General features: G+C 45.1%; 1 protein-coding gene across 2 annotated transcripts in view; it reads right to left on the bottom strand.

Annotated features, from left to right (window-relative positions):
- Window positions 1-24,015, bottom strand: part of NEURL1 (neuralized E3 ubiquitin protein ligase 1) — a 161,953-nt gene that overhangs the window by 114,193 nt on the left and 23,745 nt on the right. Inside the window, exon 1 of one of the 2 annotated variants that reach the window (XM_074591660.1) lies at window positions 23,337-23,427. The exons of the other annotated variant lie outside the window; for it this stretch is intronic. The gene's annotated coding sequence lies outside the window, so the exon portion shown is untranslated. Of the gene's footprint in view, window positions 1-23,336; window positions 23,428-24,015 lie in introns of those variants that run through there. 2 annotated transcript variants of the gene reach the window in all.

Here is a 24,015-nt window from a genome sequence, read left to right as displayed (position 1 = left end):
TTCATAATGCTGCAGCAGTCCCATGCTGTACAGTTTGTTAAAAGCTAATTTGATGCAAATACTGCCTTAATTTTTTTCCTAATAATCTTTTTACCTATTCATGAATTGTACCCAAGCCCAGAAAGACTGAGGTTCCTCAACGGCAGGGGCTGAGTCAGGAACAGGTCTGTGAGCGACCAAACTTCAAGTAAACTGCTTGTTTCAACATCTGAAAACTGAGACCCCAGACTCCTTCCTTTCATGTGGTCTCTTTTTGTAAACAGCACTTGTATTGATGAAAGATACTGAACGGAGGAAAATACCTTCAGAGGGCAGTTTGTTCCTGCTTGAAATGACTGAATCATGGAGCTGGACTTCCATGGCAGACACTGGACTTCCAGCAGGCTGTTAGGACACAGTTAAGAAGGAAGGTCTTTGGAAATGCATACATTTCTTTAAACTCCCAAAAGAGCAAGCAAATCACAATCTGTATCTGGAAGTTGTTTTGTGAACTGACACGTCTTACATTTTACACATTATTCATATATAATCTGTAGAAGAGGGTCAGTAGTTGAGCAACAGCAAGATGTTGAACACCTTCCAGTCTAAAAATGCTTCCAGTGTCCCAGCTGATTTATCAATTGAATCTTGAGTCACAAGGACTAAGTGAGGCTGGTGCATGTCACCACAGAAAAGCTACTGTGTTTAATTGCACTAAAATGTTATCTTCTCCCCCTTAAAGTTGTTACTACCGGCAACCCTAGACCCTGCCATCACCATCTTTTACAAAGGAAGCAAGGCCAGAAATTTTTGTTTCCATCCTCATATCAGGAAGGGTCTTTTTACAACAGATGAGCCAGAGTGGTGAAGGGATTAAAAATAAACCAGAAAACATGGAAATAAAGCTAATACCAGTTGCTTTGGACACACAAAAAATATATTACAGAAACATACCGCATACAGTCTCAGACCCTTTCATAATCTCCTCTTGATGACTTTAACATGGTAGTCTTGGAAGAGTCAGCGGGAGATTTGCCCAAGTAAAAACCTCAGGACTGCACCCTCCAAAATTATCTTCACCAAAATCCAGAGAACTTAGCAGCCTTGATGTGCTCCCACAATGCATGTTGTGCCATTCCAAAGATGAATTATGGCTTACCAAAATTCTTTGGCTAGTTAAAACAAGGACAAAAATAGTGGTGTCTACCAAACTGAAAGGAAAACAATAATCTCAAAGCCATTTGTCTTTACAGTAATTTCAGTTTTATGCTGCAAATATGAAGGTGGCATATGGCATTCATACATGGCCTTCACCACTCCTCACAGCAGTTAATAAAATGGGCTTAGAAGGAATGTTCAAGATACAGATTCTGGTGGTCGAGTATGGTACAAGGAGATGGGGGAGGAAAGAGGGCACTGAAGAAGGAAAGCAATAGCATGGAGCTTGATTTTGACTTCTGATGAGAGTATGTTTTATTAAGCATGAAATAATGGACTTTCTAAAGGGTCACTACTGGCTTGTATAAGGAACATCAACTTAAGGCAAGTGGGGGAAGTCTCTCGGGTTCCAAGTCCTTTTTTCAGACTGTTTACAGAGTTGGGTATGTTGCATGTTCCAGGACAAAATATTTTGTCCAAGGCCACAGAAAGTTTAGGACTGGGCTGAGAAGTGATGGCAGGTGTCAGACCACCATCCCACCTCCTGACCACTCTCCTTCACCACACTATTCACAACAGAACCATGTGGAAAAACCTTCCTCTGCAACGGCACAGGCCGGACACATCAGTGAAAGGAGTGGTTTTCCCTGGAGAAAGGCAGAGGGAGCTGCAAAATATTCCTTGTGCCAGGTCAGCTCACACCGTTAAGCTTTTCCCATACCGTCTCATTCATCCCTCACCTCACACTGCCAACCCTTTTTATTTTTGCCCTCTCTTTTACTGCCCTGTTACATGTGTTACTGCTAGGAAGGGCACTCAGCATTTCTGTAACACCCACAGGCTCCGAGGACCTAAGAACACGTAGGACCCCTCAGCTGGGCTCAGCAAAAGGTCTCGCTGTACCACGATGCTGGCTGTTACCCAGGGCTCTTCCCGCACACCTGGCAGCTCGGCTGCTTTTACTGTGGCTTTTCAACAGCAGCACGGAGAGTGTCTCAGAGCAAAGCAGCTCACGAAGCCGGTGACAGAAGCTGAGGCCACCTGGCCCAGAGCTGCGCCTACTGTTACAAAGGGGATTTTACCCAGCCTGTCCTTAAGAGGATTAGGGAATCATCTACTTGCAGAAAACAACAGCCGCATCTGCTGCTTCAGCACAAGTCGCTCTTAACTGCTCTCGCAAAGTTCGTTTCTGCTCAGTCCTGACTTCTCATGTTACAGGATCCTGCAACGTAACACAGATGCTAAAAAAGAAGAGGGGGTTGGATCCAGGTGGAGGGTGAGCACCAGATCAGATGTATTTGGAGTGCTCGGCAATTAGCTTCACCCATCACACAATACTTTAAACAGCACCACTCGGAGCAAATAAACAAATAGGCCTGATTTTCAGAGGCTGGATATCACTGAGCAGTCAAACTCCTGAAGCTTCAGAGAAGATTTAAGTGGGCTGTGGTGTGTTCAAAACTTGCAAAAATTTGACCAATAATTTAGCATTTTAAATGAGTTAAACCTTAAAGCTCAGCCCTCAAGTGATATCCCAAATATAGTTCTTAGATCAGAGAAAGAAAAATCTTCATTGTGCCAGGCATACAGAGATATAACATGGTACCATCTAGAAGGAAGAGGCAAGGCATACAAATTAACTAAGGCGGGACCTAAAACCCGCCTAGTTTCCTTAGCTTCTTGAACACTAAGGTACATGCAGCAGACCAGCCACCTTGATTTTTTTTCTCCTTTCCATTGGCAAGAGATAAGATCAGCAAGGTGTCCATGAACTGCTTTTATGGATTTTACAGATAGGGGCTTTTTCACTTTTTAGATTTTATAACTAGAGTTGCAATTTAGATTTCAGCTATGGCTTCACAAAAGAAATCCAGGATTGCCCATTTGACCCCTAAGCAAATCAATCCTAATCCTATAATATAATACTCTTCCACAGGATTGAGCACCCTTTCACCCCCAAGGTGGTCCCACCAGGTCAGGATTAAACCTCCGTGCTCTTGCTCATCCCAGTCGTGCCACTGCAGCGTACCTGTTGCATGGATTAGCCATGGACTTTCTCTGCCAGGGTTTTGGCTGTCATCGTCAGCGGGACTGGCCTAGATGTACAGTGCATGCGGGGCCGGATGCAAGGACGCAGGGACAGAGGGAGCTGCAGCACATACAGGGCACAGGCACGGTGAGGAGCTGGACCTGGTGGATGTTGTCTGACTTGTTACTAAAACTTCCCTCAAAACAGGTTTCTCCTGCAGTAACCATTTCTGGTGCTTATCTATTCTAACCTCTAGAAGTTTTTTCCAAAATATTTGGCTAAAATATTCCATCTAACGTCGTTGCCCCTTCCCTGCTGCTGAAGGACAGGGTATTGCTCTGCACTTTCTCACAGCCATCTCCAAGGAAGACTTTACCTCCCTTCACCTCCTCAAAGGAAATTAATCCACTTCGTTGTACATTTTTCTCATTGAAAACAGCTCCCACCGCCTCATTGCTCTTGTTCATCTCCTCTGGGGTCTACCAAAGTGTTTCCATACCCTTCTCAAAGTGTGCTGGCCAAAACTGGACATGTCATCCCAAGCCTAGCCCCCATCTCTGAGGGGAACAACTGCCCCAGACCAGCTCTGGGGCTTCTGCCAATTCCCTCAAGAGTAAGATTTCATCCTATGCAGCAGGATTATACCCGTTCTTGCTGAATTTGCCTCCCAGCTCAGCCTTGCGCTAATGGTTATCTGCACCCACAAATTCTTTCCAAGATCAGGATTGTGCTGTTGTGTCTACTGAGTCACACCCAACAATCCCAAATTACTTCTCAAATTTTATCATTGACATAGTTTTGAGTTTCTAGCAAGTTAAGCACTTCCAGATCTGGTCCACTGGTATAACAGATACCGTAATTACCTTTTTGCAGATTTCACTCAAATGAAATGACTCCCTTCAAACAACGGTATGAACTTAAGCCTGTCTCAGACACTAAGCCACTAGAAAAAAAAAAGCCACACACGCAGGCATTCTTCAGATAATCTTCTCTCCAAATATAGCTCTTGATACAGTTGTTAATTATCAGTTTTTAAGGTCACACACAAAAAAAAAATAATCAGTTTCCCAAAAAACCATCTCAGTAAGATCTCCAGCAGTCACACCTCCTATCTTTGTTTTGGAGCTTAGCTGTTCAGGGCGAGATCACTATCACAGGCAGAGGGGCGCTGCAGGCACTTGATTAATTGAGAGATTTTTCTCAGGCCAATTCATTGCTTTTAAAATGATTTATTGCACCTCTAGTAAGAACAAATATTCCTTTAACGTCACTCTTGACACCAATTCTAAAGGCTGCTCTTAGCTGCTTTCCTAGATAACCACTAATGAAAAAGCAGCAGCCTCTTGGACTGGATGGAGTCCAGGATCCAGGCAAAGTTTCATAAAGGAATTAAGAACTGCTGTGCTAGGTTAAGTCATTGATCCAGTTAAAGGATTGAAGACATGGGCACATACTAATTACTTAACTAATTATCCCCCACCAATGAGCCACGCTAATTGGTGATGTCCAAGCTCTCAGCCTGCTGAAACGTGCAGTAAAATGCTATAGCTTCCCTCGTCATGGGGTGAATCTATTCCCAAGGGAAGGTTTCTTAGCAATATTCATTTCAGAAGCACCACCGCATCAAGAACCTGCCCTAAGTGGCATCTCAATTATCACACAAAGGATAATCAATACAGAGAGATCGTGACAAGCAGGCTACTTCACCGAATAACTCAAATATTTTAAGGCTCTTCAGGAGAAGAGGCAAAACATAAAGGAGCTTACTGGCTATTTTGTTTTAACAGCTATTTCAGAGCTACCCCGATGCTGTCAGACGCAGCACTGTGTTTTCTGCAATCCTGGTGCAGCGGCGAGGAAAGCACAAGCCAAGCGCTTGGCTCCTCAAATCCGCAATGAGGATCTTGGATGCTGTCAGCTTGGGAAGTCATTCGGGGAAAAGGCAGAGCAAATTCTTTTGCAGCAGAGGTTCCAGTAAGGACAACTGGGAGGGTCCCACTGGGGACAGATGCCCAACTGGCAGCTGCTTCGGGAACACAGGGCCGTAGTAGTGAGCGCCTGACCCAGCAATGCCATCAGCGATGAGCTCCTATCCACGTCTCATAAGTCCCAAGTGTTTAATTGAAGCTAAGCTGCAATTTGAATGTTCACCTTCCAAGATCTCCAGTAAAGGCAGAAATGCCTCATCGGATCTCATCTTCGGAGTTAAAGAACAAAAATAGTCGCAGCCAGGTGCTCCAGTTCCTCAACTTGATTGCATTTGGCATGTGAAATATAATAAGTTCAAAACAGTAATTACAGAATAATGCATACGATAAAAAGACCCAACTCACAAAAATGCAAGCAATTACAGGCAAAATTAGCTGGGAAGGAGAATTAATGGAAAAATATGACTGATGAGGGAGATATTTTACCAGATGTCAGAAAAGTGACAATTAAAGAAAAAAGTCTGCTCAGAAAAGAGAGACTTGTTTCATAAAATAAATTCAATCATCCACAACCCAAAATTATATGAAAAAGTGGTTTAAAGGAATTTGATGGAATTTTTAAATAATTTAATAGTCAGGAATTGTTTTAAAAGCTGATAGAGAACAGCGCGCATTCCATCAGTCAGGTCCATTGATAGATATAAGTGGCTGGGTGGCAGGAAGAAACCAGCAGCCACGAGGATATTCATGGTGCTTTCTAGTAATTGCACTCTACGGAACAGACGCCTCTGTCTTTGGGAGGAAGTTAGCCCAGGTATCCATAGGGTCACTTGATGCGTGTCCAGTCACATCCCCCTAAGAGGGCCACGGGGCATTAACTGAAATGGGAGAATGCATTAATTAGTAAACGTAATCACTAGGAAGAGTTAATAAATAAGCAAGAGGCACTGGGAAGGCTGGCAGAAGACAGCAGAGGGGGAGCAGACTCCAAGGACACAAACTTGGTACATCCTGAAGAAAATACCCCACAATAAATAAATCCCATGGGGAAGGAAAACCTACCCATTTGAAGAACATTAACAAGCAGTAATGAAAAGTAAATTCGGTATAGGTGTGACAGAGACCAGCACAAAAAACTGAGCCGTTGCAGAAGACTGGGATGATGACATGATGATTTGGATGATGACAGTCTCTGTGCCCATGTATGATATATGGTGATTGCACCTGAAATGCGACACGCTCAATACAGCAATTTCCAGCCCATTCTTATGAGTGGGAGATCTGTAAGAATATTTATTTATTAAGTAGAATTATTTCTGAAGTCAACCGAGGCAGGCTAAATCTATATCATCCCACTAATGATCTCCCACCCAAGACAAAGTCCTGCTGGGTCACACATCATGTTTCAGATTCCACAGTTCCAGGATTAAAGACTGATATTTTCCAACATGGGAAATATTTTAGCTTTCCACTGGTCCTTGCTCTTGAAAATTACAGAAACACTTGTTAGAGAGCAACGTTGCTACAATTTGAATTCACAAGCCATTAAGCCGAGGCGCTGTTCCCTGGCTGCACTCTAATTGCCATGCAGAAAACATTTCAGGGTGCAGATTTAAATATTAACAGCCTTTTAAAGCGTATTCAAACATTAAAATATTTACAAGCAAGAGATGATTTTAAAGTGTATTACACAACATTAAGAGACAACGTTGGAGAGAGGTGTCTGTCACAGGAGGGAAACCCTTTGCCTTAGCTCCTCGTTAAGGTTCAATGTAATGAACACAGGGCCAACCGAATGTGCCACGTTACCTGAGCAACACCTATTATTCATAAATCTGCTTAACATACCTTTACCTTGAATGTAGATAAACTGAGATACCCAGAAGAAGCTCTTCTCCACGGTATCTACGCTAACTTCCCATTATTCACCCATCCTGTAGGACCACCCTTGATGGAAAGAGAAGAACTCTGGGACGAAACGTTAACAGATCACTTCTCTGCTTTTTAAATGAACATCTGCCAACCTGAACCCACAACACAACTTGAGGTCGCCTGGGTAAACTCCAGCAACATATCCCCTAGGAAGCTGTTGGGAACACGGATTCCTTTCACAGCCTGTCAGCATTCTCCACTTGCTCATGGCAGAGTTCAGTGTTAAGCACTGGCCATATCTCAGCATCTGCCATTATTCTGAAGAATAGGCAGCAAATGAGAACGAGTGACAATGGCTACTTGTATGCTTAATTTTCAGTGAAAATGACAGCAATTACTGTGCGTTAGCTCAAAAAGGATAAAAATACATACAAGAACGGGAACCAACTGCAGATAGTCAGACCACTGCCTGCTGCAGCCGTCAGATATTCACAGAAGTAGGAAACAAGAGAGAAACAAAGCTTATAGCAAAGCCATACCAGGCACTGAAGAGAGAAAAGTGCTGCAAAATATCTGTATGAGATAAGAATCAGCAGCAGTAATTCCTGTATCAGAAAGGCATGCCATTTCCGTAGGGCTGCAAACACACTGGGCCTAAATTAGCAATGCATGAAATTCAGGAGAAAGTTTCTTCCCACTAATTTTTGGTTGGGAAAGATGTCCAGTGGAGCTTATGGCACAGATGTTCAATAATTACACAGACAAAAAACAAAGCCAGGCAGCACACACCCACATTACCTAAAAGCATCTAGAATTAATTAGGACAGCACATATTTTCCTTATATTTAGAATGCAGAAATAAAACATTTTGATCCGATTACAAAAATTAGTGATGTCTGCCTAGCAAATCCCTTCTTCCCTGCACAAAAAGGAACTTTACAGCTGAGCCCTGTCCTGGCTGAACTCAGTGACAAGATTTCCACTGATTTGTACAAGACCAGGAATGGACCTTCCCACACTGTGGGTCTTGAACAGAGGAGCCCAACGAGAGCATGGACTGCTCTTTCAACGTAGCATGAGCAACACGACTTTAGCAAAAGCTCCCCAGCGTATCCACAGCACGGGCATGAACCATATTTCTAGAGGACTTCTGTATCTCCCAAGCAATGCAACAGCTGTTAGACTTGGCACTGCTGAGTTTTACTATTAGATGGGGGCAGTGCTGTGTGCTGGACTTGGGTGACCAAGAAGAGGTCATGAGAACCTGCAAGTGTGTTCAGCAGGGACCAGGGAAGGAGAACATCCCACCGGAACAGGGATGACTGGTGGGTTACAAGGGCAGCTGAACAGAGCAGCCAGCAAGACCTGGGGACGGCAGACAGCCAGCATCCAGCCGTCCTTCCCTGCAGCACTCCACGTTTGTTTTCTTTAGAGATTCCCCAACGCAGCTTTCGAGGGTTTTAATATTCATTAACCTATCCAGAACTGGCACTGAATTTCCTGGGCTTTGTGCAAACCTGTTGCAGCTGGTCAGAAGTCTGTGCTAATCCCTGTATCGAGACTCTGCCTGCAGACACAGCAGGTACCCAGGGGCTTTCCCTGCACTTGCAATTCCCTTATACACTGGATGCCTTGTTCCCACAGCATAATGCTTTCTGCACATCAATGCAATAGTTATCCAGATGTCCAAAAAAAAAAGAAACCTATCTTCTGACCTCTTTCACCTTCTGCCCATTCCTTGCCTTCAGCCTGGTTGTCTCATGATTAAATGGGAGCATGGAAGAATACCTTAACAACTGCACAACTGCGTATTAGCCCCACCGCAGAGAGCACGCCATCCAGTCTGCATCTCACCATGTGCTCCTCTCTTGCCACTCAATGAGCTCGTTGGGCAAACATAAAACAGGACTACACACAATAATTTTTCTTCTGCTTTATGAACTCTAACCAGTTTAAATACAATTGCAGCGACTCTGATTATTCTTCTGTTTATACTGTGCTGGCCTGCCCCAGCAGAGATATTAAACAATTAATGATAAAACAAATTAAGCCAGTCCTAGACAGCGAATAAACACCTTCTGGGTACTGGTCAAAACCACAGTATTTGTGCACCTAAAACACATGTTCCTGACCTAAACATGCTGCGATTGTGCAGCTCCCATTCCCTTTCAGCAGAGGACTAAGAGCTCAGAGCCCCTGACAGTCGGGTCTCCAGTCACCCCCTGGGCTGTCCAACTTGAGTACCTACAACTTAAGATTTCTGGACACAGCAAGCAAGGCATTTCACTTGGGATCTCAAAATCTGTGTGCCGTGGTCCAATTTCAATCTTGTTTGTGCAAAATCAAACAAAGATTACTCCACAGAAGTTGGTGGCATTTTAGGCAGGCATCAGCCATGCACCTACTGAGCCAGGAGGTTTGAGGAAAGGGAGACAGCCCGGGAGGATGCCACTGTCCCTCTGCTTGGCTTAGGCAAGGCAGCAACATGCAAGTGATGCTCCGGGTGACAGCGAAAGAGGAAAGGGCAGGCAGTGTGATGAGCCGTATGCAAGCAAGGTGCAGAGCAGCTCCCAAGTGAGCAGCAGCAGCCAGAAGCATCACTCCCCCGCAGTGGGCAGCACTGCGCTGGGCTAATGCCAGGTGCTCCAGGGCCAACCTGTTCCAGCTCTGCTCTAACCTCCGCAACCTCCTCATCAGCTCCATCTGTCCCAATGAGTCGATCCCTTACAGCAGCACAGCACAAAACTCATCACCTCCAAGTCTTCAGCTGTTGAATTTTACCTAAAGAAATGCCGGGATGCCCAGCTCCACACTGCCAGTGGGATTTGCATGTCTGTGAGGATGTCAAAGACAGCGATACACCCAAGCGCAGTTTTGTGGAGATGGGAGATGTATCAAGCATTTCTATAACGGAGAAAGCACTTCAGCGGACAAGCAGTGGTGCACACAGACATCCATTTTGCGAATGCAAGTACCTCCTCTTTACGTATGTGCAATTTTCTTCCCAGCATACAGTAACAGTGGGAACAAGGATGGGGAGCAGAGGAGGCACAAGGGAGCCTGAAACCCCAGCAGGTGGGCAGCGTCAAATATTTAGGAGGGTACCTTCTGCACCGAGAGGCAGGAAGTCTGCCTGCAACCCTGACCTGCAGGGGATGCCAATGGACAGGTTGTGTCTTCTAGTAAATAAGAAGCAGCCAAGTACATGGGTGTCTGCAGGATGTTCAAAGTCCTAACGGTAGACTAGGAGCTTTATATATAATACTGAAAAGCCTTTGTTTGTTGAAGGTGGGAAGGAAGTGGTTCTTTTTGTGAAGCTTCAGTCTCATGATAGTGTCACAGTGTTTCAAAAAAAAAAAAAAATCTTCTTTCTTTTGGCAGAGGAGACATAAACACAAAGATACTTGAGCAGGATAGGTCCTTCAGCTTTCCTGTAGGAGAGATAATGACAGCCTGGGAACCCACAGAGCCTGACTCCGTGTCATTCCCCTGGGGGATGCTGCATACCCCTAACTGCGATGCTGCTGCTGTCCATCACTCCAGAAGCGGTGCTACTCTTGGAAGGAATAAAAAGTGAAATATTTTTGCGAATATGTGAAAGTTACTGAGGTTTCTAATGAAGGAAGATCCAGAAATCTGTTAAACACTGATAAAAATGATGAAATAGTTCATAATACCTTATTATCTCCTAAAAAAAAAGAAATATGGCTTGTTACTCTACTGAAAAAAAAAAAAGGAAAAAAGCTTGTATTAGCACTCCAATAGGCAGTGTTACAGATAACACCATGGCACTCAAGAAAAGTCACCCAATTGCAGGCTTTACAATGAAAACATGCCCTGAAGGGTAACAGCAATTGCGCTTGCTAGAATCATAAAATCTGTCAGCTACAACCATCATATGATAAACTAGAAATATAAAAGCATTATTCAAGCAAAGCTGGGTTCACTTACTACACTGTTTATGCAATATAGCTCCCTATTTGCACTGGGCTACTTTAAAAGCGTCCGTCCAGCCGCAGCTCTGCGGTTCACATGAGAGCTGGACTCGGGGTTGGGTTGCAAAACCTTCGGTCATGATGTTTACGTGATTAGGTCCGTTACAGTGATGGGGGCAGCTTGCTGCCCAGATACATAATACACCATCTAATGAGCTGTGCAGAATCTGGCTCTCACGGTTACACGATAACAACACAGTTCTTGATAACAACACAGCTCTCCAAATACCCTGAACGGCAACGCCACAACGCACCCTTCCCAGTGGATGCAGCAGTACTTCGAAGGACCAAGAGCCTTGAAAGGACTCTGATGGAAAGAGGCTGGAAATTATATTAGAAGCATTTAACCCTTCCCACCACATATTGAAGACCCATGCCACAAACTGTTCTCTGACGGGGGAATGCTTATGCTCTTCACATCCCAGCAATGCCAGATTTAATAGACCTAACATCCTCAAAAGGTGTTTATTATCTATCAAGTCACTAACCCTATTGCCTCTTCACAGAGAGAGCAAAACATCATGGTCAGAAACACACTTTTCTCTTCCAGACCTGAAGGGGCACTCGCTCCCGTGTACCTGGATCTGGCAGAGCCGGGACCACAGAACACAGCTCCGTCAAACACGAGACCAGCCTCTCGCAGCTGCGGTCTTACACATCAACAAGATGGAGGTTACAGACAGTAACGTGCAAAGCTGCATCCTAACGCAAGCAGCTGTGAAACGCTATCTGATTCAGTTCAGACTCGCCTCCTGAAGGCCCCAGGGCTCCTAGGAGACAGCGCGTCTCAGGGAAGGGCAACGCTGAAGAGCTCAGCTCCGCACGTCGATGCTTCGCTAACTCCCTCGGCACTATATACATGGTAGATATCACACTCGGTATCGTGCTCCGAAACAGCGCTGGCTGTTTTCTAGATGGAGTTGCTTTTCTGAAGTCACTTTTACATACCAAAAACATTTTTTGTGTATGATTCAGAAACACGCTATAGTAATAGAGGGGAGACAGGGAGTCTGCCCAGCTCCGTTCAGTTTTATCTCTACCAGCTGCTGTACAAAGCACAAGCAATTCAGGAATCATAGCAAAAACATTTTTCTAAACGGTCCTATGGTCTATTGAGAGGGACGGAAGTTTATTACCATCAATGACTCACTCCCTGCTGAAGCTTTTTCCTGGACGAACTGTGTTCTGCGCTATTATGTTCCAGTAACAATAAATTAATAATAGGCGAGGGAATTCATAGTTTGCCTCTCAAAAATGTAACCAAAGCAAGGAAAATATGGAATATGCTATAGAGATTAAGTGAAATATTTCATTCCTCCCCCTCCGATGTGCAAGAATTATAGCCCTTCATAACAAATTTCAGTATTTCTTTGTCACAAGACATGCACAAACACAAAATATTGAAAAGTAATTGTGTTTATACCAAACGTAACTTAAAAAAAAAAAACCAACATTTTTTCCCTCTGTCAGTTCCTGTAGTAAGTGCAGAAAATTTGCTTCCCCCAACACAGCTGAAAAGTCAGAAGAGATCTTAAAATACCTGGGATCAATTCCTGACAAATCATTTCACCTCCCTCTGCCTCTTCCCCAACCTGTAAGTTAGGAACACCACTTTCACCTCAGCAGAAAGCTGTGAAAATAGCCTCTGTTAGTGATTTTTAGGGCCACATTTAGCTACAGGGAGGCAGGAAATGCCATCTCAAACCCAACAGCACCAATCAGCCAGATTGCTACACGGAGTAAGGAATTGACTTTGCATTTGTGTTAAAAACCAGGTTCACTCTCCTGGTTCCTATGCCATTGGCTGTCTTTGAATTTCATGCTATACACATAGGATTTCCACACCATCATGCTAGGATGTTTTGGGTTTTTTTCAAATATACAGCAATGTGGGGAGCTCTGCAGAGTATCTCCCAATTTGTAAAAATAAAACCTACTTTAGCACCTGGCTCATACTGGAAACTATCGAGTTTCGTACTACACTAGCAAGGAACTTCTGTTCATAGAAGAAAAAAAAAAAAAAAGAAAAGCTTTTAAAACTGGAAAAGATACTTTAAGCTTTATGCCAATCCACATCTGAGTCTATCAAAACAAGGCCTCCCCCAAAACTGACTCAATCCTAAGCCCTAACAACATTTTGTCTCTTCCATCTATATTCTTCATCCATCTTGCAATCCATTTCTACCAGCATCTTAACACCAACATAGTCATGAGCATGAATATACCCTCCCACTCTTGTGGAAAGAGACCCTATTTCACACATTCAGCCCCGGGGCATCAGTCCACCAGCCTGTGGCCACCATAGGGTTGCCTTGAAGATATCTCCCACCCAGTCTGTGCATGAAGAGATTTATCTATTTACTGACATTGAGGTATGACACACACGCAGCCTATTTACAGGAACGATCAAGATTCAATAAAGTAACTTCAAAATGTGCCAGATGTCAGCTCCGTGTTTACAGAGACAGCAAAGCAATCTGAAAGCATCTGTAATTATTGCTCGCTCTGGAAGTGGGAGTTTTAAAGGGAAAGGTGGGTGGAAAGGGGGAATAAACTCTTGTGGTTCTGACTGTCAATAAGAGCAAGTGTTAGTAATGGAAAGATTAAAAAGAGGAGCAGATTTACAAAAGCTCATCCCACCCATCTGAGTAAGCAGGCAAAAGCAAAGAGCTTGGCTGCTCTGAAGTGGCGTGGGACCCTGCAGTCTCAACCGGGCTGGGGAGCTCCTAGAAACACCCTGCTGCCCCCCTTCCCAGAGCCAGGAGGGCTCCCACAGTGCTCCGTCCTCCAAGCACAGAACATGAGCTAATTGCAGCAATTCTGACAAAACTCACTGATTTAACAAATACCGAACAGACAGAATGTATCAAATGAGCGCTGGCTCCCCCCATCCCGTCTTCATTCATTCAAGAAGAAACCTTGGAGTGGTGATGTGACTGAAACCCTGGGCAGGCAGCTGCAGCACTCACGGTAATGTCTCCCCTAGTTAGTCCCCTCATTAGTCAAAGAGCCAGGGAGAAAGTTCTTCTGGGTTTTCTCCTGTTCCCAACATGTGAACTTGGACTTGTTCTCTTACAGCAGGTATAATTCAAATACGCACTTAAATGCTTTGTTAAAAAGAGTTGGATTGCTGAACTTGATCCAGGATTTATAAAGTACCTTGAGCAGGAATACAAGTTATCATAGTGACTCCTTTAAAAAAAGAAAAAAAAAAAAAGGCTGTGTGGAAAGGAAATGTTTCTTCACGGCAATGCAGATTTCCATTGTCTTAGAGTCATCATTAGGACGTGAAAATGGTCCGTGAAACATTTCAGATGGCATGGAAATAATTTAGACAGTGCTTAAAACTCCATTTATGGAAATTTGGTTAGAAGACTATGAAATGATAAATGTCTACCTATAGAACCAAATTTACATTCCAAATTTATGAACAAATTTAATAAAGGCAGCTGCAATTAAAACCAAGTTTATTGATACTGGAAAAACCTCTTGGGAGGGCACAGAATTTGTCTGGGATCTAAACTTGTCATTAGTGCTTTACTAAACAAGTTTTTTAAAAAAGGCTCTTTCAGTGATGAACGCATATCCAAGTATCTTCATATTCTAAGTGTGCTTAGCATCTGCCATACAATATTAGCATGCAATGCGATTCCAACAAAGAGAACAAATAAAGGTATTGTATCAGCGGAAGACATGGAAGAAAGAAAAAGCACTCTCACCACCAGCAGCTGAGCAAAAGAAAGGTCTTATACCACCAGTGAAAGGAGAAAGATAGCATTAGAGAAGAGCGTAAACAAGTAGTTCAGCATAAGGGACAATAATTTAACTTAAAAACCACATACAGAAATGAAATGCACGTGTTTAATTTTTTTTCTGCTTTTGTCTAAGGTAAATAGTAACCAGAACTCAAACACACAGAGCATGCCACAGTTTGAGCAGAGCCCAGTTCACCAAACCCTAATTCCCAGCATACCTTCATCGGCAGGAGCTCAGAGATCTCATCCCCCCCGCCCCGTTTGCCAAGGATGGAGGGATGTCATGTCAGACCACAGCTAGTTGTAAACTTGAAAGGCTTACAAGTTCGCACCATTAGCAAGTTACTGAAAATCTGATGCTGGTAGAGAAAAAGAGAGCACATTAAGGACAATATCATGCGATGCGCAAAAGGGCCATGCTGTGCTCCTTTCTGCAGGATCAAAACCTCTGTGAGCAGCGGGGTGAGGGTGGCTATGGGGAGGAGGAGGAAGGAGGGCAGCAATAGGGAGGTGCTGGGCAGGTCCACAGCCACCCAGCCACTGCACCAGCTTGGTCACGGCCGTGACATGACGATCCCTCATCAAAGGTGGCGCTTGCCCACAAGTACCTGATCGGCAGGAGACAGCAGCTCTCCCTGGAAGAGCTTGTAGGATGGCCTTATGCCCTACAGAAGGAAAGCAGAAAAGCACAGCTATGGAAGTTACATGAGAAAGTAACATTTGGCTCCACACAAATACTACTTTCTTTTGCATTTCATCTTCCCGGGCCCCATTCACATGACAACCTCCTCCTACAAACTGGGTGCGACCAACAGGCTGAGGGCAGGACAGAATCTGTCCCGGTGTGCTTCCTCAGACGTGTCCCTCCGCGCCACGGTTCCCCCAGCACAGCCCTGCGATGCGTCGCAAGGCCAGCCCGACCCCCCGAGCCCCACCGGGGTGGGAGAGTCCCACGGCCGCCACATTACAACAGGGACTCTTATTCCAAATAAGGGAACTTGTTGCAAACTCCCCTCAAGCTGCCTTGTTCTGGCTGGTTTATGTTAGGGAGACAAGACTAAACAGACCTTCATATTTTCAGAATTAACCACTAAAAATGAAAAATTAGTTGTTTGTTTCCAGAGTGCAGATGAAGGAGAGTCCTGTGGCCAGCGGCCTCTTTTGGAAACTGCGCCACAGTGAACCCGGCACCGGGTTATCTCCTTTTTCTTAAGGGTCTTTGGGACGGATTCAGCAAGGAGTAAACACGTGCAAGCCCCAAGTCACACTTCGGTGCAACCACACCATCTCCTTCCAGTTTCTCCCGATGTGGGCCAGGCCCCACAAGAGTTTTTCTATTGTATTTCCCCATTATTTTTGCCAGCACAAAGTCAGATTTTTTTTTTTTAAGCTTATCTAGTAAATGTCAGATCAGGGGAAGTTTCGCTGCTTTGCAGCAAACTTACACCACATACTCTGTATCTTTGAACTGCTGTCATAACTGTAAATAACAGCCCGTACTTCTTTTCCCCCTTGCTATTTAAACAGTTTCAGTTGTCTTTCTACCAGGACTCCTATTTATTGCAGCAAGGCTTGAATTAGGTACTTTTAAGCTGCACTCCTTGAACAGATGCAGCCTTACTCTGTCTGTCCTCTAAGCCACGTGGAAGCTGTACGGCCACTTTGTGCAGCGCTGAGCTCAACCTAATATTACCGCCTCTCAGCGGAGCTTATTTACTCTGGTTCAGCCTAGGCAAACTGAATTCGCCTCTGCCTGACACATGGACATATGCTCGCATCCCAGCTGGGTATCGCCTGGTTAACCCTTCCTTTGCTTTCCCCATCTCCGCGCAGCCACAGGCTGTTCATTCAAACATGATAAACAAGATAAGGCTCAACATGGCAAGGAAATATAGAAAACAAAGCCAAATACTGCCCAGGATGTGACATTTATTCAGCAACAGAATCTCAATGCAGTGCTTGCAGTTAAACAAATAGGGAGAGAGACAGAAGAGAAAAAAGGGAATGTCCTCGGAGTCAACAAGGGCACAAACCCCATCAGTCACCACCACTTAGAGGAAACCCATCCCCAGCTCCTCTTGCATATATCAAGAATAAGTCCCATCAATCCCATGAATACGTTATTGCCCCATAATTAAGCTACTGAGAAGCCTTGTTCTTCCCAAAACCCAGCGCAGTGGGCTGCCAGCTCCCCACCCCACATGGGAAACACTGGGGCTGCAGCAGGGATAGGACTCTTGTAGCCAGAAAAGCAAGGGGACATCCCAGCTAAGGACCGACTCCGCTGTTATGTGTGCAGGGAGCATGACCACTAGCCTGTGCAACTGCTGGCTCCCTGGAGAGCCAGACAAGAAGTCACCATGTCAGTAGAAAGCAATTAAAAAATAGTCTGGAGGAGCGCTGGGCGGCAGCACCCGGCTGCGGGCAGGAGAGATCAGAAACGACCAAACTCCTTATCAGCCTCCTTCCACATCCCCAAGTCCAACCCTGCTTTCAAAGCATGCACCAGGACGCTTCATTTCTGGCTGTGTTTATTTGAACTGCAGGTGTAAACACCTCAGAGAAACAAATGGCCTTTTTGATCACAACTCGCCTCCTCTGCACTTCCCAAGCCCGCGGTGCAGACGCCTCTCTGCACCGCCAGATTACAGCAGAAACGCAGGTTGGAAAGGTGCCTTTTCCCTTTTTCCCTGCTGGCCGCACAGCCACCTAGCACGGAAGAGGTCCGACTAACGCAGTAGCGTGGATACAAAAGAAGAAACCAAATTTAAACTCAACCAAGCCCTTCCCAGGAGACTCCCCCGCACAGCTTTGGCTGTGCACAGCCACATGTTCCCACAAATTCTTCCCCTTTGTAGTCAGCACTGCTAATCCGGTCAGGAATTGAGAAAACTGTTGAAAAACATCAATTTGCCGTTCTTAACACTTAACTTAAGGGAGACAGCCAACAAGAAAACACAGGTTTGAAAGGAGACAACAGCAAGTGCATGAGCACAAGGCAGGGGCTGGGATTATCCATCTGTCTCTGCCAGGAGCTCGCTCACTCCTCGGAATTATGTTTGTATGAGGCAGGATCTAATCTAAATGGAGAGATTCATTGTAGATTGGTACTTGGCTTTTACCAGAATTAAGTTTTGGATGTCAGATGCTGCTCTTTGCTGCATGTCTAGAGCAGCACCACCAAGGTATGGCATGACTTCCATCTTACATCTGTATCTCTCACAGCAGAATCTGGTCCGATAAGTGTTGGAACCTCAAATCTGAAACAAGGTTACATGTAAAACATGGTGTGGTGGGGTTTTTTGGTGCTGCATAACCCCCACGAAGTACATCAATAGTTAATTCAAGTAATACTATGCTGACTCAGCCCTCTCAAGTATCAAGTTCTGGGATAGCAGAACTCAAGCCAAACTTGGTTACAATACAGGTATATGGTCTCTTAAGCCATAGGGTGAACGTCAGGCTCATTTCAGATGACTCTTGTCTTAGGGCGATGAGTAGCAATTGAACCTTGCGTTTGTCAGCTCAGGCAGCGTAAGTGCAATACCTTGAAGAGATGCTAACGGCTTCTACAAGTCGTTTTAGAGCTGTCCTCAGCAAGCACACACAGGAACGCCTCCATCTCTGAACCGTTTCCATTGGGGAGGCAAAACTCCATCTCCTTCACTTTACAAACATAAGCAGTTCTCATTAATTCAACTAAACCAGGGAAATTCACACAGAATACAAGGTGGAAGAAGCTGAGTGCCTATGCACACAGAAAGGCACGTGGATATCCGTGTGGGCACACACACTGCCAAAGCCTGCCAGATCCTGCCCTGACCACTTCTCCTGATTTACCATTACTTCCCCCCCGCCTTAGTTTTGCAAACCACTGTTTAATCAGAGAAGCAGTTTGAGTGAGTTTTGGTTCTGTAACAGCTCCCTCAAAAAAAAGAAATCTATAAAACGGTTACACCCAAAAGGGGGGAAATGGGTATGCACTAAAATTATCTCTGGAGTTCTTACAGAGCCTTTTAATAGGCAATAAAGTTGCGGCTTCAGGAACAGGTTGTTAACATGAGCCTAAATACTCTCACGCTGCGGATGAGCCACACATCCTCAGTCTTTTGGGGCAGCAAACATCATCTCGGGCGTCTCACGGTGTCTGTCCCGAGGGGCGCGGGCCCGGGCTGGGGGGGGATGTGGGGGTGGACAGGCTCAGCTGTAAATCACAGCCAGACAGAACGCCCCGGCCGCCCGGCTGGCTGCAGCAACAGTGACAGCTGGCGGACACTGGGGGAAGCCCCACGCGTCCTCCTCCTCTGCTCAGCCTGAACCAAAGCCCGCAAGCCTTGGTGAGAAGAGCCACGCAACGTTCACCAGGTGCACTTTGGGCAAAAAGCACCCAGGACCGAACCCCCCCCCAGCCCGCCGGTGCTGGCAGCCCTCTCGCCCTGGTGCTTTTATCGCCAGGGCTGTACACCCTCCCTCTCATGAGTTTTTTGGGTGGTTACACTCTTACGCAGCACGAACCAGGCATTTGAAAGAGTGATTAGCAGAGCCAGGGCACGATTTTTCTGCCTCGCAGTTTGCTTGCTGCCCCCACTTACACATCTTCCTTCTGCGGGGAAGAAAACGGGCTGCTGGAGGCACAAAGTCTGGTTCTTCATAAATTTCAAGTTACTGGCAGTGGCCTCGTATTATAGAGGAGAAAGTGAGTGACAACTGGTGGGAAGGCATGCCCAAGGTCACACTAACGGTGTGCGATAGAAGTCCCGAGGTCTGGAAAAACCCACAAGGCAGCGAGCACCTTTGGGTGCAGTCAGCACAGGGACCAGCAGGACCACAGTGCCAGGAGGGGTGGCAGCCATTCACCCCGAGACGCTGAAGAGTCTAAAACCTAATCCTTATTCTTCTTCTAGGGAGGAAAATAGCTTTTTGAAACTATCTGTCCATTACTTTCTCTCACACAAGCAAGGAACAGACTGTGCTTTTTGCTTCTGATTCACAAATATTAAATCCCCTCTTCCCACTATTGGTGACTCAGTAAAGTGACTCATTCACCTCCAGATAGTTTTATTTCCCCCACCTTTGAAAGTTAAAAAAAAAAAATCCCCCACATTGGCCTCTTGGAAAAAAAAAATAAATAAATAGCCTTTTCGTCTACTCACCAGCCTTTTCTTACAAAACAAATTAAAAGAGAGTTCATCTCAGATTCCAGACACTAATTCACTCCTCCATCTGGTCTACAAAGTCAGCAGAGTTACAGCAGAGGAGGCATCCTGCCCCGGCTTTGACTGTATTACTCTCCCCGCTAGAGGCTGCTGAAGCAAAAGCAACAGCCCAGCCCTGCTCCATGCAGGGTGGCCCTGCGCCTCCCAACCCACCTGCAAGCAAAGCCAGAGCCCTAGAAATAAAATGAGAAAAACGGTGGAAAAGGATTATTTCACAGGTTGGTTTTGTGTTTGGTTTTGTTTGTGGGTTTGTTTTGGGTTTTTTTTTTGTTTTGTTTTGTTTTTGTGTTTTTTCTTTTTTAATTATGAGAGGCTGTGCTGCGAGTCATGGATTCACAGGGGCTGTAGCCCAACCAGGTGGTTGGGTGACAGAGGGTGGGAAGAGAGGGCACTGACATCTTTGTACACATGCAGCTGTGGGGGAGGAGAGGGAGAGAAGAAGATGCTGCCATCCCTCGGGAGGCTGGGTGTTTTCTGCTGCGCAAAGCGCTTCCATTGCCCCACTGGCACAAAGGGCAGAGAAAGGGGTTCAAGCTGAAAGCACTGAAAGCAAAGCAAGATGGCTGGGCGAGAGCTCAGGGAAAAGGAGAGCAGCTTTAGACCCTTGTGAAGATCCCAAGAGGATCAACATCTGAAGACCTGGTCTTCCCAGCTGTCTATCTGTTGAGGCTGGGAACGCGCGAGAGCGTAAGAGGAGATGCCACACCACCTTCCACACCAACAGCAGCCAAGAAAACTGTTTGTAACAGAGTAACAGGGGACATGCTAAAGGAAGGGCAGCACACACCAACCTCTTTGGATAATTATACAGTGCTTTTCTGCCACAGAGCTTAGAGCTTTTTACCCCATTATCCAGGAAAACCCAACTCCCTGCAAAGCTGACATTTGTCCTGGCTGCACACCATCACTGAGCACTCAGGGTGGAGACTTACTGTAGCAGGGATTAGATCAGAATCTGATCAGGATCAGAATAACTCCTACATGCTCAAATCTATTAATTTTTCTCTACTAGAGAAGGATTGTTCCTAGACTGAATTTATTACCTAAGAGCTGAATGACTAAGTCTGATGTTACGAGGCCTGTGGCTTCTACAGCACAGTGATGTCTCAAAGTTTACCTGCTAATCACATCAAGTCTTCTCGTTTCATCCTTGCTGAATCCAGTGAGCACTCTAATGAGTTTTCCTCATGTTTGCACTCATCAAGTACAGTAAAATCATATCTACTTATTTAGTCTTTACTTGGCAAAGCTGCTCATATTCAGCTCCTTTAATCTTTGCTCTTAAAAATCAATCTTTTCAGTCCAATTGATAACCATATACTTTTTTTTTTTTCCTGAATTTCTTGTTAGCCTTTCCAGTAACCAGGTGCCCAGAACTGATGCAACAGACTAAATGCAGTCAATTGTGAAAGAGCATCAAATCATTGTGCTAGAAACAAAGAATGTGCTGAAGACCTGAGCCATGTGCCAGAGAGCTGAAACAGTTGTGGGATGATGAACAGGAGAAAGCAGGGTGCGTGTCAGTAAACCGCTGCATGCACGACCTCGTCAAGGCACAACCTTTCTGCCTTCATCCTCCTCTCCAGAGTCACACATCCAGCTCTCCTTAACGTAAAACACGTGTGCAAAGTGAGAAAAAGGTCTGGTTTTTTTGAGGTACAGCATGGCCTCAAGGGATGCTTCTGTTGAACATTTATCATTGTTAGTTAAGATAACAAAGAGTTAAAAAAAAAGATAAATCACACTGCCTGCAGCAGAGAGGTAAAGAAACCAGTTCTTAGGGGAATCAGAGATACCTGGTAGCTAAAGACAGCTGTAAAATCGCCACTTTTTAGTGTCCTTAGCAAAGCAAGTCTTCAGGTCACACATTACGCAGAAGGCGATCAGGAGCCACAACCCCAGACATGAAGCTCCAGCACAATTACACAGTTCTCATTCAAGGATCTCATTTCGCTGCTAAGTGAAAAACCCAGCACCCTCAGGGCTAACATCAACCATTGTTACTTCCCGAGCATAGGTGACAATTGAGGTTTCATTATTCCAACCCCCTCCAGTCAAGCATCAGAATGACAAATATCAACAAGATTATGTTTACTAATACTCTTGCACTGTGGTAAGTGTTGAATGGATAAGCCTTTACGCAATAAGAGAGAAGGACATACAAAAAAAATAGATGATGTTTCCAGCAACACACGCCTCTGATTAGTGAGAACTCCGGGGATGGGAGAGGAATGTTCTATTTCTCTATTTGCCCACTGAATAACAGCTACCACTTTCTTTAGTATCCTAGATTTAGAAACTGAATTTTATCACCTGAGACAGTATGATTTATTAGCAGAGCTGGTACAGTTGGTACCCAATGCTCGGCCAGTTGGCACTCCAGGAAAACTCAAGAGCTGAAAACTCAGAGGCTGAGCCTCATCCCTGCTCACAAACTTGGACGAAGTCCCAGCTGAAGAGACAATATAGCGGCGGGCAGCAGCAGAGAAGCTCCAAGCAAACTTACACACAGGAATTAGCCATCAGAGAGACTTAGTGAGGTTCATCCTGCGTTATCGTATGAAAGAGGAGGAACAACGTAATACTGAAATGTCATTAAAATCAAGTGTGAGCAGCTGCCTTCCTCTCCAGGAGTTTGGGCAGCAAGTCTGAAATATTCATAATTTCTGATTTAATGAAGATGTAAGAAATCCGTGATACAGAGTTGGTTACTACCTTTTAACTCCCAGACTCCAAAAGAGCTGCCAGAGAACATACTTTTTAATGCACTCTCACAGAGGGGTAGAGTTTCCAAGGAAGCTGCCAAATCTCACAAAGGTTTGCACTTTCCCTTTCCAACACTTTCTTAGAAAGCTGGAAATAACATTACCTTACTTAAGTGGCCATTTTAATTAATTTAGTTTTGCTTTAAAAACAACAACCAAAAGGAAGGAAGAATGAAGCTGAATTTCTGGGCACTTAAAACTGTTCCTTTTGACACAGAGCTAACGAAAGCTTGACAGGCAAGTCATAGAGGTCTATAGGAGACCATTTTAAGAAGATTGCACGTTCTCCAAGGCAGAGCCTGCACATTTCTAACTGCACCAGAGCACATAGACTATAATCCTCGATGGGGCTTCTGCCTTACCATAAGATAAACTCCAACAACACTGGTTATTACCACTTTGAAAGCCAGAGCCTGCTCCCATCCAAATAAATGAGAGCTGGGTTAGCTTCTGTGTTCTGTTCTTTGTCCTAAGAAGCATTATTTTAATGAAAATACAGCTGACAATTCATCTACAGATTAGGAGCTGCACACCTGCAGTTAAAAGCAGAGCTCCCAACATCTCGTTGCTCAAAGCAGACAGCTGAGATGGTCCCACAAGAACATCAGCGTCTATCTGGGAAAGAAAGATGTAGGGTACCTTGGCTGCAGCCAGAAGAGGCAAACGCAGAGCAAACATGTTTGTGGAAGGCAGCATTTCCCAGCAGTTACTGCGCAGGGGGAGCCCGGTCTCAGAGCTTCAACACCCACCTCTGCTGCACAGGTAGTGCCAGGCAGGCTCCTCGCCCCTCTGCTCCCAGACTGGATGGGAAGGGAAGAAGGGTGTGAGGTGGCATTAATATGCAAATTAGAGGAGATGACTCAGCAGCCCCTTGCAATTAATTCCAATTAACTCCACCCAAAGCAAAATAATTCCAAGCTTTTAATGCCATAAGGTATGCCTGGGGAAATACAGGAAGGCACGGCAATGAACCTGCCGTTTCCCACTTGGTCAGACACAAGCCCTTCCGCTCGGCACTTGGTGTATAGCCAAGTGTATCACCTATCTCTGGCTCCTCTTGGTCATTAAATAAGAAAAACGCACAGCCCATACTGCTGCCCACGGCTGCAGAGGTCTCGTAACACTAGCAAATGCTATTGACGTAGTAAAGGAGAAACAGATTGCCGGGGTTGCTATCTCACTCTTTCCTGCCTGTTAGAGAGAAGCAATCCCTACTTTAAACGTGGGAAGGAAGCTGCTGGTGTCCATACAATGGGTGCAATGTATCAAGCACAAAGGTTCAGGACATAGAAACAGGGTATTTTAAGAAGGCTTAAAA

The sequence above is a fragment of the Larus michahellis genome, chromosome 6 (assembly GCF_964199755.1).
Source record: "Larus michahellis chromosome 6, bLarMic1.1, whole genome shotgun sequence".
Lineage (NCBI taxonomy): Eukaryota > Metazoa > Chordata > Aves > Charadriiformes > Laridae > Larus > Larus michahellis.
This window is presented reverse-complemented; position numbering and strand designations above follow the sequence as displayed.